The 16923-nt window shown below is 40.8% G+C and overlaps 1 protein-coding gene and 1 long non-coding RNA gene across 7 annotated transcripts in view; one reads left to right on the top strand and one right to left on the bottom strand.

Annotated features, from left to right (window-relative positions):
- The window catches only part of LDLRAD4 (low density lipoprotein receptor class A domain containing 4), a 279863-nt gene that overhangs the window by 211072 nt on the left and 51868 nt on the right, over nucleotides 1–16923 (top strand). The gene's annotated exons all lie outside the window — the stretch shown is intronic.
- Nucleotides 8949–16386, bottom strand: LOC120324428. Of its 3 annotated transcripts, none has more exons than XR_005565732.1 (4): nucleotides 16319–16386; nucleotides 14119–14258; nucleotides 9873–10030; nucleotides 8949–9169 (listed from the first exon to the last, which is right to left on the bottom strand). It is a non-coding gene; the product is annotated as an uncharacterized LOC120324428 (long non-coding RNA). The 3 variants fall into 3 exon arrangements; XR_005565733.1 differs by lacking the exon at nucleotides 16319–16386 and adding an exon at nucleotides 16014–16253 and having other exon boundaries at nucleotides 14119–14255; XR_005565731.1 differs by lacking the exon at nucleotides 16319–16386 and adding an exon at nucleotides 16014–16253.

The raw sequence follows: 16923 nt of genomic DNA on the forward strand, positions 1-16923 counted from the left end.
AGTCTGTAAGACCTTTCCATTGCTGAGATGATAAAACATTATCAGTGTCTACCTGAGGGTTACTCAATGCAGTATCCTCACAAGAGGTGAGAACATCTTAGATAATCATCAGTGACGGGCAATGTGCATGCGCTTGTTCCTACCTTAGAGTAGGAGGGTCAGACTAGTTTAATATCTAAATTCTTCAGCCCCATATTTCTATGTTTTTATCCATGAATAAAAAAACCCTCCAGCACCCTGTGGCTAAACCAGAGGACTTTGTTAGATCACTGTCTGCTTTCTGTGTCTAATTTTATCTCTGTCTGCACTCAGTCTTGCTCTCTACCTCCGGCCACATGTTCTTGCCCACTTCCTTGTGACAGTTCTCCTACAGCTGCATGGTGACCTAGACTGCAGTGCTGACCCAACAGGAAAGCAACCCAGTAAGAGGGATTAGTTTAATGTAATTTATTCAATTTATGTAGCCATTCAGTAGATACAATGTAAACATTTATAGTGGTGATAGCTTATACTTAAATACTGTGTCAGGAATGTTGATTAACGGACAATGCAGGATACAGCATCGAGTCTTCTGAAATTTTCTTTAGGTTGAAGAAAATGATTTTGGGAAGTCATTTCACAATTTTATCTTGTTTCCTCATCTGCAAAATAAAAATATTTGTCTAACTTGCAAGAACTGTTGTACAGCATTTTGAATTAAGTTTTTAAGAGTGGGTGAAAGTCTGAAAATACTGTATTTTTTTTAAAGGTCGAAACAGCATTTTCTGATAATTGTGGTACAAAATTAACTTGATCTGACACAAATTTTTATCTCTGTATGCCACAATAATTTGTCTCCTGTGAACACAGGCAGTAGAGTCAAGGTATCCACTCAAAGAGGAATTTCTTAGACATTTATCATATTGAATGCAGTATTTTCTTATTTTTATTCTCACTGTATAAGAAGAGTATTAATATTTTCCCAACAGTTTTTGCCCTCGCTCTGTAGCAGTTTGTGGTCAAAATGCATTGAGTACCACAGAAAGGGTGCAAAGGTTTGAACATTTCAAAAATGCAAGCTGTAATCAGGGGACTGCGATCATGCTGTCTTTCTTCTGCGCAGAGAACTGAAGAGTTCAGAGCCCCATGAGCTGTAAACACACTGTGTCATCCCTCCCTAGGCTCTAACAACAACATGAAAGTCCTGATTGGTGTTTTTGGCACGTTTTCCTGAAACCTCCTTGGTGTTGAACCTACTAAGGCAAAGGAGTAAACAGCTTTTGATCTTGCATAGCTGCAATGGGAACAAGAGTCTGGAATACAAACACGAGTTCGAGTTGGTTTTAGGAGCAACCCTTGGTAGCCCGTGGGGAAGAGTTGTGCTTTTCCATTGGCGGCGATAGACTGCGTGCTGGTAAGATGTGTCCTGTAAATAGGTCCGATAAGTGTAGGCTTCCTCCTGAATTGTTGGAGTGTATAGTATGGTCATGTAGGGGTTTTGGTACACAAAGAAGTCAGGTTGGCTTTCATTAAATAACACTTGTGTCAAATGAAGCTGTAAATACCAAGCTCATACACTTGTATGATGCTTTATGTATGGTTTGGCCAGTGCGGTGGAGACGTTCTGGATTATAGCTTGAAGCTGACACTGCTCAAGACTTCACTGAAATGTCACTGTTTGATTCTTCCTGAAGTTAATATCCAATTTATGGTGCGTTATCATTCCTGGATTATAGTTACCAACTCTTACAGTCTTCCTCTGTAGTCATGCACTGATTTGCATTTTCTTCAAAACCTGCCTTCCAAGGCTACTGATTATAGAAATACTTAAGAATTTTAGTCTCACTGTAAAAAAGGTTAATTTCCAGCTCTCTCAGTTGCAAAGAAAAGCTTAAACACATGATCCCTGAAGGCTTTGAAACTAGATAAAATTAAAGAAAAAAGATGTAGGAATATTTAAGCTCTCCTGATGTAAGTGCTGCCACGGTTTTGGAATAGTTTGAAGTGGTAACTCATGTTATGTTGATTGATTCCATATAATATTCATTTGTTAAATATCTCTCTGTGTATTTGGCTATGTTTTTGTTTAGTGCCAGTTTCAAGACTTAAAATGCATGACTCCAGGCTCTGGGCATTTTTTTCCATTGATGACAGTATGTTCAAATACAGAGAATAATATTAACAACAAGAAGTTTTTTTCTTCAGGATCTTACTGATAATGCCTGTAAGTATATTGGTAACTTTTTTCCTGAATTTTTCAGATTTTCTGAATAATACCTTTAAATGTAATTAATAGGCTGCTTACCTCTACTTCACATTCTCTCCTGAAAGTTGCTAGCCAAAATGAGTTGTTACTGTAATCTCCCCAGCATCACATCTGTGCTCTGTACCAAGAAAGTCTTATGTCATAACCGTTCTTGAAATGCAGTTGAACGCCATCTGGATTTTCCAGTTAGTTGTTTGCATTTATGGTGAGCACTAGGAAATCCAGCAAGAACTCTACCAGACTGTGGTGAGAGAGGGCCAGCCCCCAGACAGACCCAATGTGCAGTTTCAAGAATTTCCTATAGAATTTTGATGATAAAAGAACTGCTAAATTTGAACTAATGAGAAATAAATGTAGCTTCAGAAGTCATTGACAGATCTAACTAAACTCAGTAAAAAACCCCTTAGTTCTGCTAAACTGTAATGCAGTGTCTTGACAGCTGCTCTTGAAGCTGCTCCTCTGATCAGGAGTTCCTTTTTAACCCTTTTTTGCAAATTTTCTCTTTGGGAGAGAAATCAGAAAGTTTTATTACATGTAGTGAACCTACAAACAACAAGATGCAATACGAATTCTAAATTAGTTTAACTTGGCAGCACCTTTTTCTTAGTTATTTTGTGACTCCATTAATGTGCCATTATTAACTTGATGGTTTTTATGTAAGCCAAGTTCCCTGTTTTAAAAAAAATGAGAAGGTGATAGTTCCTCTGTAGCTGTATTTCTTACCAGGCAAGTGCAAACGTGGTGATGCAGTGATATGGCTATCCTGCTTTTAATGTTAGGTCTCTAGACAATACTTCACTAAGGGGTGTAGACATGCTGTTAGAGGATCATGTTTCCATAAAACAACAGAAGCTTAAGTTAGTGCATTAGGTTTGCTAAAACACGTTTGCTTCCCCATCTTAATCTTGTTTTCATTGGATACAATCAAATACTTTATAATTCAGATAACAAAGTATGTCAGCAAGTAATTGTATTTGCAAATTTCAGGACATAATTATGTGAGCATATGCAAAATTGTGGGCAAGGAAAGGGTAACCCAGTTAAGATGAGACTGAAATTTTGACTTATTATATATACACACTGTTTGAAACAAAGACAGAGAGGTAATACTTTCCCTGGAAAGAAAGAAATCAGTATGGGTTTGGCATTGCTCTTTAATGTGCTTTGCCAGTACAAAGGACTCAAGGTTTTTTTATTATTTTGATCTTTTTCCAATTAAAGTTTTCTTTTTGGGAAGGTGACAGAAATCATTTCAGAACAAATTGAGAAATAAGAGCTGTACTGATATTAAGGCTTTTCTTCTTCTTAGAAATTAATATTTAACAGCTGAAGTGAAGTGTCTGGAAAATAAGTTAAAATAGGAAATCAGGAAAATAACCTGACCTGTCATTAGTATTCAAGTATTATTCAAGTATTCTTCCTTTAGTCTTTTCTGTCCTGACTACAAGCCCCCTGACCAGGGCTGAGCTTCTGTTCTAGGGAGAGGGATGCTGTTCCCCCATGAGTCTGGTACATTTTGCCTCAGAATGGGTCAGAGAGGCCACTTCAGAGGGACTGGAAGCTGCCTCCACATGCCAACTCCACACTGCTCCTAGCCCCAAGCTAGCAGCTGAGCTGAAATCTCTAACTCCAATTCCATGCTCAGTAGCACTGGTTATGCACTGGGTGGTCAGTTTGGGTCTATTTTTAGGATATGAATAAGGATTACGTGTTTCAGCTGTCTGCACCTTTTGTGTAACACCAGCCTTCTTTCCTCATTTAAAGTCTGAGCTGACAGAGAAATGTGAGTGGAAAAGGTTTCTGAAATCTGTGGTTTCTTAATATCAGAATAGTAAGGTTTGGGTTAGGTTGCAAGGCAATCTGACACAAAAGTCTCGCTTATTGCAGAATAAAGTCTCTGGAGTTTAATTTTATTTGCATGCCACATTCCTTAGAGCAAATAAAAAGTGTGAGTTTTGAAATGGTTTAGATGGATTTTTCCCAAGCCTCAACAAAATCTGTGATCTTATTGTTCATAACTCTGTTAAATTCCATACTTGGACTGTAGATGACAAAGATTGCCTCTGCACCTCTCACAGCACTGTTAAGTCTATATACGTAGTTTATTCTGTCAAAGATTTTTTTTCTCATCAGGGCTTGTCGGTGCAAGTAAACAGTTTTCACTGTTATGGCAAACTCTTTTGTGACAGCCTCAATCTTTACCTGTTTCTCTGGTGAAATCTGGTATAGTACATTTTTGACTTCCATCTGATTCCCTGATGATATTTAGCCCTATTCTCTGCTGTGCTACTTCCTGCTGCTTTAGCAGGAACTGTTACCTTGAGCTTTCCATCTTCAGAAGCTGCTCCTCTGTTATTCCTCTCTTGTGAATACATCCTGAGATTGGAGCCTGTTACAGAAGGAATAGTGCAACCCTATACAGAGAGGCTCTGTTTGGCCTGAAAAGGTTGCAATCTAAAAATGAGCTTGATGATGTCTAGACAAGACTGTAAGTATTTAGTACCTTTACAGTGCTTTGCATCTTCAAAGCACTCTGCAAACATTAACTGTTTAACATAACTGCGCCATCTGTTTTGATGTTTACATTTTGTGCAGGCAAAATTCCTGCTTTGCTTTATTACCTCTTGCAGGTATGTGGCTGTCATTATTATGGCCCTTTAGAGGATGGTAAAGTCAGGTCCATGCATGTCTACAGTAATATTTTGCCTTAAAACTCAAGCCAGTGCCATTGGGGCTCCCCTCTCTGACCTGGCTATGACGGTTGGGATTACTTCCCTCTGAAATTTCAGCCTCTAGTCTAGAGAAATTGTTGTTCCCATGGCTGCCGGAGGCTGCTGCCTCCAATGTTGCTTTGCTGCTGAATTTAACTGTTTTCTCCCCAGCTGTGGACAGGCAGGGACACATCCAGCCATGTGGGAGCTTCTCTGCAGTATGCTCCTAGATAGGCAGCTAAAATATCGTCTTGGGCAGAAAAAGTGATAGAAACCATAAAGATAGTGAAAAGAATAGGAAACCTTTTGCTTAGCTTTTGGCAAAAGGTTGTTTTTCTCTCCTACTCCAAGAAATGTAATTTTTTTTCTTCTTTTTCCTACTTGATAATGGAGATTTTTTGTAACTTAGGGGCTGTACTGATGAACTAGTGTTAATTTTCTGTTTCAGTTTAAATTTCTTACTAAAGATTTAAGTCAAGTCTGTTCAAAGACTGATTTAAATCAAAACACTAGTAGCACTAGCAACCATCAAAGCTGAAAAATCTTAAACCAAACACAAACCACACTCTTCTTTTATGTCTTATTTTCCTTTTCTTTCCAACTCCTTCCCATTTCAATGTTTCACTACCTGAATGGTGTTTCAGGAAGATCGCATGATTTACAACTACCTTTATTTCCAAGTTATTGCAACTTCATTTTGCAGGAGAGCTGTAAAAGAAACAGTGCTCTGCTGTCAGCAGGGAGAGACCGGCAATGTTTTGATTCAGGGAAAAATTGCAAAGACACTCAGTGAGAGAAGTGAATCGTGAGAGATGTGTAGCGAGGCAGTGCGCTGGCAGACTTTTGCGTCAGTGAAGGAGTCATCCTTTAAAATCTCAGATTAAACTCAGATTAAATTGTGCCATGCCATCTTGTGGGAATCAGCCGTGACCAAGAGGAGACGTGGCGGCTGCTGGGCGCCAGGGAAAGGCCTGCTGTAGTTGCACCTCATTTCTGGATTGTTCTCCGCAGAGAGGCAGACATCACGCACGGTCCTGGAAGAAGCTCTTTCACAAACTCGATGTCTGGCATAGTTCACACCATGATTTAAGTGTGACCTCAAGGCATTTGCAGGGAATATCTTTATAAAGACTATGACGAATGTGCAAGAGACTCACATGGACAAATTTTTAGTTAATAAATCAACAAACCTGCAAAATGAGGATAAAAATATGTTGAAAGGACAGACTTGGACAGGCCTAGATGATGGGTGTGGCTTTTCTTCACACTAAATATTTTTGCAGCATTTTTTTGTTTGTTTGCATACTCGCTTCTGGTAAAGACATTTTGCTGTGCTTGAAGACTAGGATACAGCCGTGGGAACAAAGTTCTGACAAAATGGAATTCTCCTGTGTCAGGCTGAGGTATCAGAAAAGCTGATGTCAAATGCCACCAGGCTCTGACTGGAAGCCTTTATAGAAAGGTTGAGTGTTTTGTAACAGATAGGCTGTGGAAGTGGCTTAGGAAAGGACTATGTCTCGTGGCATCCCTGGAGTGAGGTAGTCACAATTATTCCTCTTGAACAGAACTTCTCATTTGCCAGAGCAAGGCTGGAAGGAGCCAGACTCAGCCATGAGCAACTGGCTCTGGGTGGCCCTGCTTGAGCAGAGGGGAGTTGGATGAGATGACGTCCAGAAGTCCCTCCTTACCTCAGCCCTTCTGTGGGTCTGTGATTCAGAGCCTTTCTCCTATTCCCTCCTGCAGTTTCCTCCTGACAGTTTGGTTTCTTTCATGTATATGCTGTAGTCCCTGCAGTAGGTTACTCTGGGAAGGAAGAATATGAATACAGAGAATTGCAGATGTTGTAATAAAGTTATGTGCAGCCAATTTTACAAGATGGAAGAGTGCCTCCTATAAACCACTGAGCATCTCAGATGGAAGGAATTACGCTGAGAACATGAAGCACTCTGTTAGACTCAGTGGACTCTGGCTTTATATAGAGAATCCCACAGCAAGCAAAGTGAATTTTGCATCTGACTAACTCAATGGAGAGGAATTCTACGCCTGTCTTCCCTATGATTGCCCTTATTAGTCCAAACATTCCCCCCCCCCCCCCAAGAACATAATAGCACTTTTATATTCTGTAAAGGAAAATGTTTCATATAATCTATGTAGATACTTCTGTCATCTTAAATGTGTTTCTTCTAGCTTTTTACATTCTTATGGTCCTATATCTCATCTGCTTTTTTAGTCCTAGTCTTTCCTCCACCCCTAAGTTTTGGGGGAATGAAACCACAGTATCAGTGTCTTCAGTTTGGGTGTAATGAGATCCCATATGGGGTGGGAAACTTTATATTTTTTGGCAATTTACAAGTAATTTCGTTTTATTCTATAAAGTAATGGTGATAAGCAATCAATGACCTTATATCTCACATGAACAAAAAGGGAGGAGGTCTCTCTTACTGCAGCACCATGAAATTTCTGGAAGTCCATATAGGATGAAAGATATTTTCATGTAGGCACAGAGCAAGCATCTAATTGCAGCACTCCCTGCTGACTGTTTTTAATGTGTTGGTTTTATTAAGCATTCTTAATAAGATGCTAGACTTTTGCTTAGGCAAAAAATATAAGAGAAACAGCAGTTTCAATTCTCAGATTACTGGAGTGCATGCAGTTGGGAAAACCTGTCTGGATGCAGCAGATGAAGTGAATTTGTTCCATCTGTGAAAAATAATAATAAATTGGTTTCGTGGTCCTGCATTGCCTGACTTGCCTTTTGTGTGTGTATGAGTGTAGGCGCTTGTACGTATGGCTCTGTTACATCTTGAAGTTTTGGTTTCATGTGTTATAGTATGCATTGCATATGAAGGATAACGTTTGCATGACAAATTGCAGACCATATGGCATGGTGTTTTAACATCCTGTACTTTTAGGTATTTTCAAGGAACTGTGTCTGAGGAGGTGAAGAGGGGAATCTTCTGGTGACTTCTCCCTACAAGTGACTTCTCTTCAAAACGTTGCTGTCAAATAAAAGTGGTCATGGTTCAGTCCTAAATCAGAATGCAATATAAAAATGACATAATTTTATATATTGATATATGGTAGCCATATGTAATTTGGTTCTATGATTCTATGATTTATCCCACTAAAGAAATTCATAGCTTTGCAGAGAAAGAGGCAGTGTTTCATCTAGTATGGAAAAATCCAGATTTACAAGTCTTTAATGACGTGCCATTTCCGGTTGGGTTTAAGATACTGCATATCATGATTAGCCATCTCAGCAGCTCCTCTTAAGCTCTTCACAGTTACAGCCTGACTCTGACCAGGTCTGTGGTAACCTGTGGGCTTTACTAAGGATACTAACTAGTAATGAAATTAACGCTCTTTAGTGCTTGGCTCAAATAGTTTGTAGGGACATGAATGAAGCAAGGTGTAGTACTATACAGATTTATCAGCTTTCACTTTAAATTACTTCTAAAATGCATTCCTGGCTTTGTCTTCATAATTAATGTTTCCATCCCCACTCGTGGCTCAGAAACCTTTATATTTGGGTACATGATGACTTACTTGTTCTGCACAAATCTCATGGTTCAGTTCTCACAACAGGCTAAATATTTCGCTTAAGGTAATTACCTGACTTCAAAGGAACTTTCATAGAAAAGTAATAATATCAAAAAGAACCTATATGCTATAAATAGGGTATAAAATTCCACATTAAAGATGTGTGTATATTACAGGAATCTTCAGAGCAGTGTGAAATATAATTAGGGCCTTCTACGGAGGCATAAAATTCTCAGTAATATGTGCTAATCTTATTTGCTTGGAATGAGGTGGGAATATACCTATCAAGACATCTTTTGAAATATTTGAATTCTTTACATCTGAACTCCCAGTCATACTTGTCTGACTTGATCTTTTCTTCCTTGTCATTTTTCTGTCCTGAAAGGTTTATTTGTGAATAAGCTTTCTCCTCTGCACGGGCAAAATCAGAAGCACGAACTTTCAGTAGGACAATTAGAATTTTAATGAGATGTAAAGTGCTTTTTAAGAAAAGAGGAAGAAGAAGTAACATAAATAAGTTCATGTGTGATCATGTGCTCTTCACAGTGTGTGTTGATTGCCTTAGCAGTCCTGTTGTAGTTGAAGGCAAGTCAGGTCCTTCATTGTTGGGCCATTGTTGTTAAGGCCTGTTGTTTGCAGCATCTCATTCTTCCTACTAATAGAAGTCTATTAGCTAGAAAAGAATATTTCTAATTAACATACAGCTTTTCTGAGGAAAATGTGCTTTATTAATGTCCTCATTTCCCTTTTCTTTCCTCACCTCACAACTGAAGTATTTGTCCAGAGTACATCTACAGGGATAATGGTTTTAATGGAAAGTATTGATTGGGTGCATAAGGGTTAGTACAGGAATTACTGCAGGAATGGTCTGCTCCCAGTGCTGGCTGTCCAAGCAGCTTGAGAATAAGGCAAAGAATTGCTTTTGTCCAGAACAGGAAAATTTCTGGTCTTTGGTCTCTGGAATTTAAAGCAGCGCTTTTGCTTGGAAGGTATTGTTGCAATTAACATTGTACAGATGGACAAACTCAGAGAAGGGCCGGTGACTGAATCAGCAAGTTACTGATGTAGGGAGGAAGGGACCAAGCTGTCCTGTCCCTGCAGTTGCCTGCTGGACCGATGGCTGCCTTGTCTGATTCAGCTGCCTGAACAGTTTGGAGCAGCACTGCTTTGGGTATGGTTATGTATTGAGACTTCAAAATGTAGTCACTTGGCAGAATACTGGGTTTGTACACTTGTTGTTGTTTTAGTGGGAGCAAGGGAAACAGAGTTTTGGAGGAACTGGTATGTACATGACAATTAAAACCAGAAGTTTACACCTGTCTTGTGATTTATTACAGGACTTGTAGTAATCTAGAGCGAAACCAAAACCAAGTTACCTGAATTACTGTTTTACATTAGTTCCCAGTTCATTTTAATCTTTATACTTCTGGGCAGACTTTTGCTCTTCTGGTAGGGTGTAAGAAGTTCTGAAACGCTCCTCAAGCAGTGCTTGCCACCGCCAGTTGCCATTGGTAGTCATATTTGTATCTTGCTGCTAAAATAAAACCAAAGTCAAAATACACTCACTATTTTCCTAATAATATGTTCTCTCTAGGTAGTAGTTCCAGGGGGTGGTAGCACTACCTGTAGTTGAGAAGGAGAGTGGCCTCACTGCAGTTGTGCCTCTGTTATGGCAAAGCTCTATAAAATATTTTTCTATTGGGAAAAAAAATCTAATGATCTGCCATGTTCACTGTAAAAATTTCCGGAAATCTGGAAACTTCCAGGAGGAAAGCAGGCTGATTTCTTCCCAGCATGCTTGCTGGCAGTGCAGTGAAGTCTGGGGACCTGCATTTGCAGGGCTCTCCAGTATCTTGCTTGGGTATCTCCCTTGGGAAGCTGCATTGGACCAGGACAGCTCAGAAGCTTGGGGGTCTGCAGCACTTCTGGGGCACCCCAGAAGCCTTGAAAGCTAGTCAAGGGAAGTGATTAAGGAAACCCAGCTTCTCCATACTCAACCTTCTTTGAAGTCAAGAAAGCCAATTTATTTTGAAAACTCCAAACAGGACCCCTGTCATGAACAGTTTTGTTTACAGAAACCTACTCTTAGTACCACCAAAAATAAAGTTTTTCAAATTTGGGATGAGTCAAAAAAGCTCTCTGTGTGTGAATGTTTGTTTTGGGAGGATTTTTTAAAAAAATTTTTAAAATAGAAACTTGGATTCTGGAACTGAATGGATCTGGACTGAATTTTTTGATGAGGAAGGTTCATCCACACTTATTATGTGATGTCATAAGACACTATTTTCAGACTACCCCTTATTCCAGTGACTAGACATATGAATTTAATATAGGATCATTATTTTAGCATAAAAAATTTTCCTTAAATCTGGTGTCTGCAAGCTTAAGATGCAGAGGGACCTTTGCAAATAAATTGTTCATATTGTTTAATTGAAGGAAAATAGGATGGTTGGGACCATTCAGGACATGTGTGCTTTCAAGTTCCTCCTAAATTTTTTCCTTCTGACTTAACAGAACAAAATCAGGAAAAAAAAATAATAGGTTGATACCATGCAGACATAATAAATTATGTTTAATTTAGATGGGTTCTTCTATCTCTGCATCACCATTGCATTGTTTACTTGGGAAAGAAGACACAGCAATAAACAAACAAACACAAAGACTTATGGCTAGTGACCGCCTGTGTATCACTTAGCAACATCAATATTTTTGTGCACAAATAAAGGTCCCCTGCACGGTGCCTGCTGCCAGTATGTGTGTGTGTGTGTGTTGTGTGTGTGTGCGTGTGTGTGTCTCTGTAGCACTGACCTTGTATGCAGAGAGATCAGTTTGTCAGTGATTGGTCACTCCTTAATTTGGATGTCTAGACATTTCAGTCCGCACGAGCGAAAGGCAGACATCTAAAGACGTGAGAAGAGATTCTAAGGGATACTAGGACCTTAAAATAATTCCCCGGCAAACTGCAAATGTATTTTGTTCATTTTAAAAATATATGGTGTAAGTGATTGAATGGAACACATGACTGAAGGCTTTATTTTTTATTATCACTATTAATTAATATGCTGCTTCGATGTTTTCATGGCTGTGATATAAATAGATAAAGCTTCCTTAAAGGTTATCGGCAAGTGCAAGAGAGTTAATGTTATGATTGGTCTGCTGGCTGGTAATATGTTTTCTTTATTTGCTGAGAACCAGAATCCAGAATATTTAGAAAAAAATTAACTATGTTTAAATGAACTGCCAAATCTTAATTTATAATGTTAAAACTATAGTCAGGAAGGTCCTCTCTGAGAATGTCCAGCTGAATAGAAAATTATTGTCCACCATCTGCATTTTATTCAAAACCTCTCTATATGCAAGTGAATGTGTTTATATCCACATGTAAAAAGGGCTCAGTTCTGCCGAATGTTGAAAGACCTCAATTCCCACTGATGCCACTGGGCATTTGAGTGCTTCTAGGGCATTAGCCCTATATTTGCAAAACAGTGTCAGGCAGATACATTTACAATGGCCCAAATTTTCAGATGCACTTTAAATGTATGTACAAATGGGGCAAATGATCACCTAGTTATCATATGCATGGATGGTTGTCTTTGGGATATTGGATATTTGTATGATGAATTAGAAATTTACATTTTGGTACAAAAAGTTTAAATTTAGAAAGCCTTTTCTATTACCTGAGGAATATTTTACTGGAATAATGAGATCTAGAATGTGACGGAGCTTGAAGGAGCTATTAGTATCTTTTGGAGATCTGTTTTAGTTTTCTTTGGTTTTAATCCTTTCAGTCATAAATCCCAGAAAACAGCAACTGGTGCTTGAAGAGCAACCAGCATGCAGAAGCAGGCCCTCTGCAGCACCGCAGCAACAAATTATTTTGAAAATAAAGTGATGCAGTTTGATTTCAGTACTGGTATTCTCTGTCCAGTATCAGAGTATTCCCATGTGTGAATAGGTGTAGCGGCATCACAGAGAAACTTCTATACCACTATAGGTGTGTCTGTATTACAGGCTGTGCCGGTGTGAACGGTTTAGGTAAGAATCACACCTGTAACTGAACCAAGTGTTTTGGTGCAGAAACAACAGACCAGATCTCAGAGCTAGTTTGTACTGGGAAGATTCACAGTACAGTGTTAGCGGAGTGGTTACCTAGCTGTACCTCTAGGGATGTGACACTCACACCCCACCTTCCCTCCCCCTCAAATCTGTGAGAGCAATTCATTTCAGCAAAAGAGTCAGTTTGTTTTCAGGTAAGTCTTAGCTTTAATTCTGTGAGGAAATTGCACCTTTAGAATAACTTCAGGTTGTCTCTCCTACAAGATTTCCCTGTTCTTTTCTAGTTTGTTTTTTTCTAATGTTAGGCTCAAATACTAATAGCAAACTGCATTACCTTCTGATTTCTGTATCAGATATAAAGAACTGCCTCCCCTGGGCAAACATTCCTAGATTCGTGTGGATGTGGAGGCAGAGAAAAAACCCACACGGACATGTGACGGCAAAGCACTAACACTGGCAGGTCTCTTGATGTACAAGTATTGTCTCATCTGGTATATCTGTCCCATTCTTAGAGGCAGGCCACAATTACTGTGTATTCCTTCACCTCTCTCTTCAGCAAACATTTTCTCTATACAACTAATTAACATACATCCATACTCTAAACCTTGTTGAACTTGCACTGCTTATGAAGCTTCTCCTGGAGCATATTTAAATGTGCCAAGAGGGCATTTAAAAACAGGGAAGAAAGTGGGGGGTTTTTTGTTGTTTTTTTTTTTTTTTTTTTTTTTAGAAAACTCTCTTAAAGCACTCTTACAGAGCAAATTGTACTTTAAAAATCATTAATTAGGTAAAATAAACAGCAGTGGGGTTTTCTATCACTGACTTGCCCTTCTTATGTGCTAGTGTGTTAAAATGTTTTATTTGCAGTATTGCCTGCTAGTTCTTGTGCTTTTATTGCATATTCCACAGTTTTCTGCAGCATTCAACTCTGAGATGCTCATGATTATCTGAGAAGCTTACCTGACTTGTTAACACATAGTAGCAAGAAAATTAATATAAAAAAACCCTCAGTGAGACGTTATGGAAAGAGAAGGCGATATCTGCTTTAAAAAAACCCTGATTTTCATGTCCCACACTTGTTCTCTTATTATTTTCATTCCCACTCACAACCCCCATGCTTTTAAGAAGGGGGTTAAGAGATGTGTGCCCAAGCAGTGATCTGGCCAGGATCAGCTGTCTCCCTGGAGGACACCCACCAACTTCTCACCATGTTGCTTGACTTCTGCATCTGCGATGCCCTATTTTTGGTGTAGGTCTTCTCTATCCTTTGGCAGTCAAGCATATTATTATGGTGTGTCCTTTCGCTTGTGAGTCTTGCTTACCTAAGCCTAGATGGATCTTAGATTGCAGGCTGTTTCCTGGGTTTGCCTGCGGTGGGTGTCTTTATGGCTACAGTCATCTCCCCTGTTGGATGAACAGGAAGAGAAGTGGCACATACAGCATGATGCAACCTCACTGCCATCCTCCTCCTGTCAGGGCACAGGTCTTCTGCTAATCCGTGCTGTGGGCTTCCTAGGGCACAAACTTCCTGGTCCTGATGCAAACACCACATTCCCCAGTGCTTACCTGTTTGTTTGTTGTCAATGTGTCCATGGTTATCAAAATGTTTCAGGTTTTTTCTTAACTTTGCTCTATTGCCCTTCCTGTTGCTTTTACTGATAGTCATTTCTGTCCATACATTCTTCAGACCAGTCTTAATATTTCTGCTAGAAATGGTACAAAACAGAAAAAACAACATTCTAATGGGGAGTATTTGAAACTATAACTTAAAGAAGTGCAAATCAAGGTATCAGTTGAAATATAAATTGTACCTAGTGTTTTTGTAACGTCATGATTTTGTGTCTGACTGCCATTTGGGTTTGGCGTATCTGTAATTTGGGTTGCCAGTATTACAGCTAAAACAAGCCAACTAGGACATTTTAAACCACTACATTTTCTTGTAGTCTAGACATATTGTCGCAGACAGTCCAGCCACAGCTAAGGGTCTCTGTAGGCCTAACACAATTCAGATGCTGCTACTTTTCAGTCAATCTTAGGGCTCACTGGCCCTCAACATAGTATATGAAGATTACTCTTTTATTGGCCAGATTGGCAAAACTGAGCGGCTGCTGCCTTGTGCAGTCACTTTGCTCCCATTCCTGTGCTGCCTTCCGTGGTTTTGCTAGCTTACCTTTTTTCTGATCCCGTTCACATTGTGGCTGCTCATAGGTTTCTACTGCTACAACAGAATGAGTACAGCAAGATAGGGAATACCTGGAAGCTGTTCATCAGTCTGTCCTGGGACTTTCTTATCTATGTCCCTGGGTGCATTACATCAAGAAGGAAGTACTGAATAAGTACCCAGCACCCGTAATGCAATATCCTAATATTCAGAAGCTTCCATGAAGGTCACTTGTTTCTGAATCTTTGGAGGTATATCGCTAGGAATTATCCTGTCCTCTGAGATGCTGGTGCTGAAATACGAACTGACGGAAATGTGAATAAATTGTATTTTTTGGATGCCCTCCATGGTTTCATGTCTGTGACTGGACATACTATTTAGCTTGGTTAACCTGGGCATGTAACTGAGCAGTTCTATAACTGGTCAGCTTTAGCATTTGTGCGTTCCATTTGTTAAAATTATATTTTATGCTAGCAGACACTTGCCTAACTTTTGCATTCATTTAGTAAATATACAGTGTGTTGCCATATCATGTCCTTTGACAAGGTATTACCCAAATGAGCTCCAAAGAATTGTTTTAATTCCAATTCCTCCCTATTTTTTTTTTTTTAATTCTTGTCTGTAGTGTTCCCAGCAGTGCAGTAGCCAGGATTCGATTTCTGTCAGAAATGATACTGCTTCAGTCTCGTCTCTGTAAGTCTCCGCAGGGAGGTTAGAGGGTGGTTATCCTCCGGCTGGTCTGGACCTGGTCCAGCATTCAATGAGAATGCAAATCCCCTTGAAAGCAGATACCTTCTCTGCAGCGATACTGCCTTTATGTGCTTCAGGAAGCTTATGATAAGTTAATATTTACATCAAAATACTGTTATTTTTTAAAGGTACCCAATCTGTTGCACTCTGAAAGCTTAATAAATGTGCCTAATTCTTTTTTTTCCCCTTTTCAACAAGACAAAAAAAAAAGAGTATATGTAACAGGACTCAGGGCCTTGCCACAGCAGTGTAGATTATTGTTACTGCTTTGTTGGAACAGAAGTTTGATTGTCAAGGCTTTTGCTACAGTTCAGCACATTAATTTTGTGATGTGAGGATTCCACATCTTCCTTGTTTTTTAAGGTACAGTGTGGCAGGATGAGCTTAAGCAAGCTGGGCTTTGTTGCGCATCCTCACTGTCCGGGTACAGAGGCTTTGGCCAGGAGGCTCGATTTGAACAGGCGGAGCGGCTTTTGGAGCAGATGCAGTGCTAAATTGCGGGAGTGAGGACAGAAAGCCCAAAGCCAGTTTTGTGGCCCAAGATGCCTACCCCTTCCTTTTGTAAGAGGGCTGGCGAGCCATGTGTGCCACGCAGGGCCAGCTGCTGTGGGATGGAGTGTGGGCTGTGGGGCAAAATGCGCTGCCAACTCGGGGGACGGCCAGGGCAGCGCGGGTGGGATGCCAGATCCCCGATGCCCTCTCTGCCGGCAGCGCTGTCACGGGAAATGTTCCTGCCCATGCAGAAAAGTCTTTTCACTCATCCGCAGCCAAGCACACTGCCCTTAAAGCGGCCGTAAATCAGCCGCTCTCCCCCCCGATTCAAGTTTTATCTTGCTGGGGCCGTTCAAAAATAACCTGTGCGCGGTTGCGGAGCGGTGGTTCGCCGGGCACAGCTATTTCCGTGCGCGGCGGCCAGCGGGGCTGGCGGGCATCGAGGGGCGGCTATAAACGCCCGGGGCTCGCACCTCCCCGCGCACCAGCCCCTCTGTTGATCGCTCTGTTGTCACTCCCTTAGCGACCGTCGCCACGTCGCGCCTTCGCGTCCTGCCGGGCACCCCCTCCCCCCCGGCTTCCCGGCTCCCCGAGGCCGGCTGTCATGTTTCCAGAAAAAGCCAGCCCCGGCGGGGGCCGGGCCGGGGCTGCGGGACCCGCGGCCGGCAGGTGTCCCCGGCGCCGGCCCGGGAGCGGCTCTCGCCACCGCGGGGCTCCCGCGCCCCTGTCTCCGAGGGCTCCCTCCCTCCCCATCCAGCCGGGAAGAAATAAAGCAGTTTTCCGGGGTCAGGGAAGGAGGTGGGGAGGCCTGAACCGTCACCTGTGGGCGATAAATAAACATAAGTCAAATTCACCATAGGGTTTAATAAATTAATTAGTAATTTGATTAAAGCGTAGATATTTTATAACTGTTTAGTCCCTTTCTTTACACGCCCCCCCCCCCCCCCCCCCCCCCCCCCGAAGCCTTC

The sequence above is a fragment of the Pipra filicauda genome, unplaced genomic scaffold, assembly GCF_003945595.2.
Source record: "Pipra filicauda isolate LSUMZ 115617 unplaced genomic scaffold, ASM394559v2 scaffold52_size3558583_pilon, whole genome shotgun sequence".
NCBI classification, from domain to species: domain Eukaryota; kingdom Metazoa; phylum Chordata; class Aves; order Passeriformes; family Pipridae; genus Pipra; species Pipra filicauda.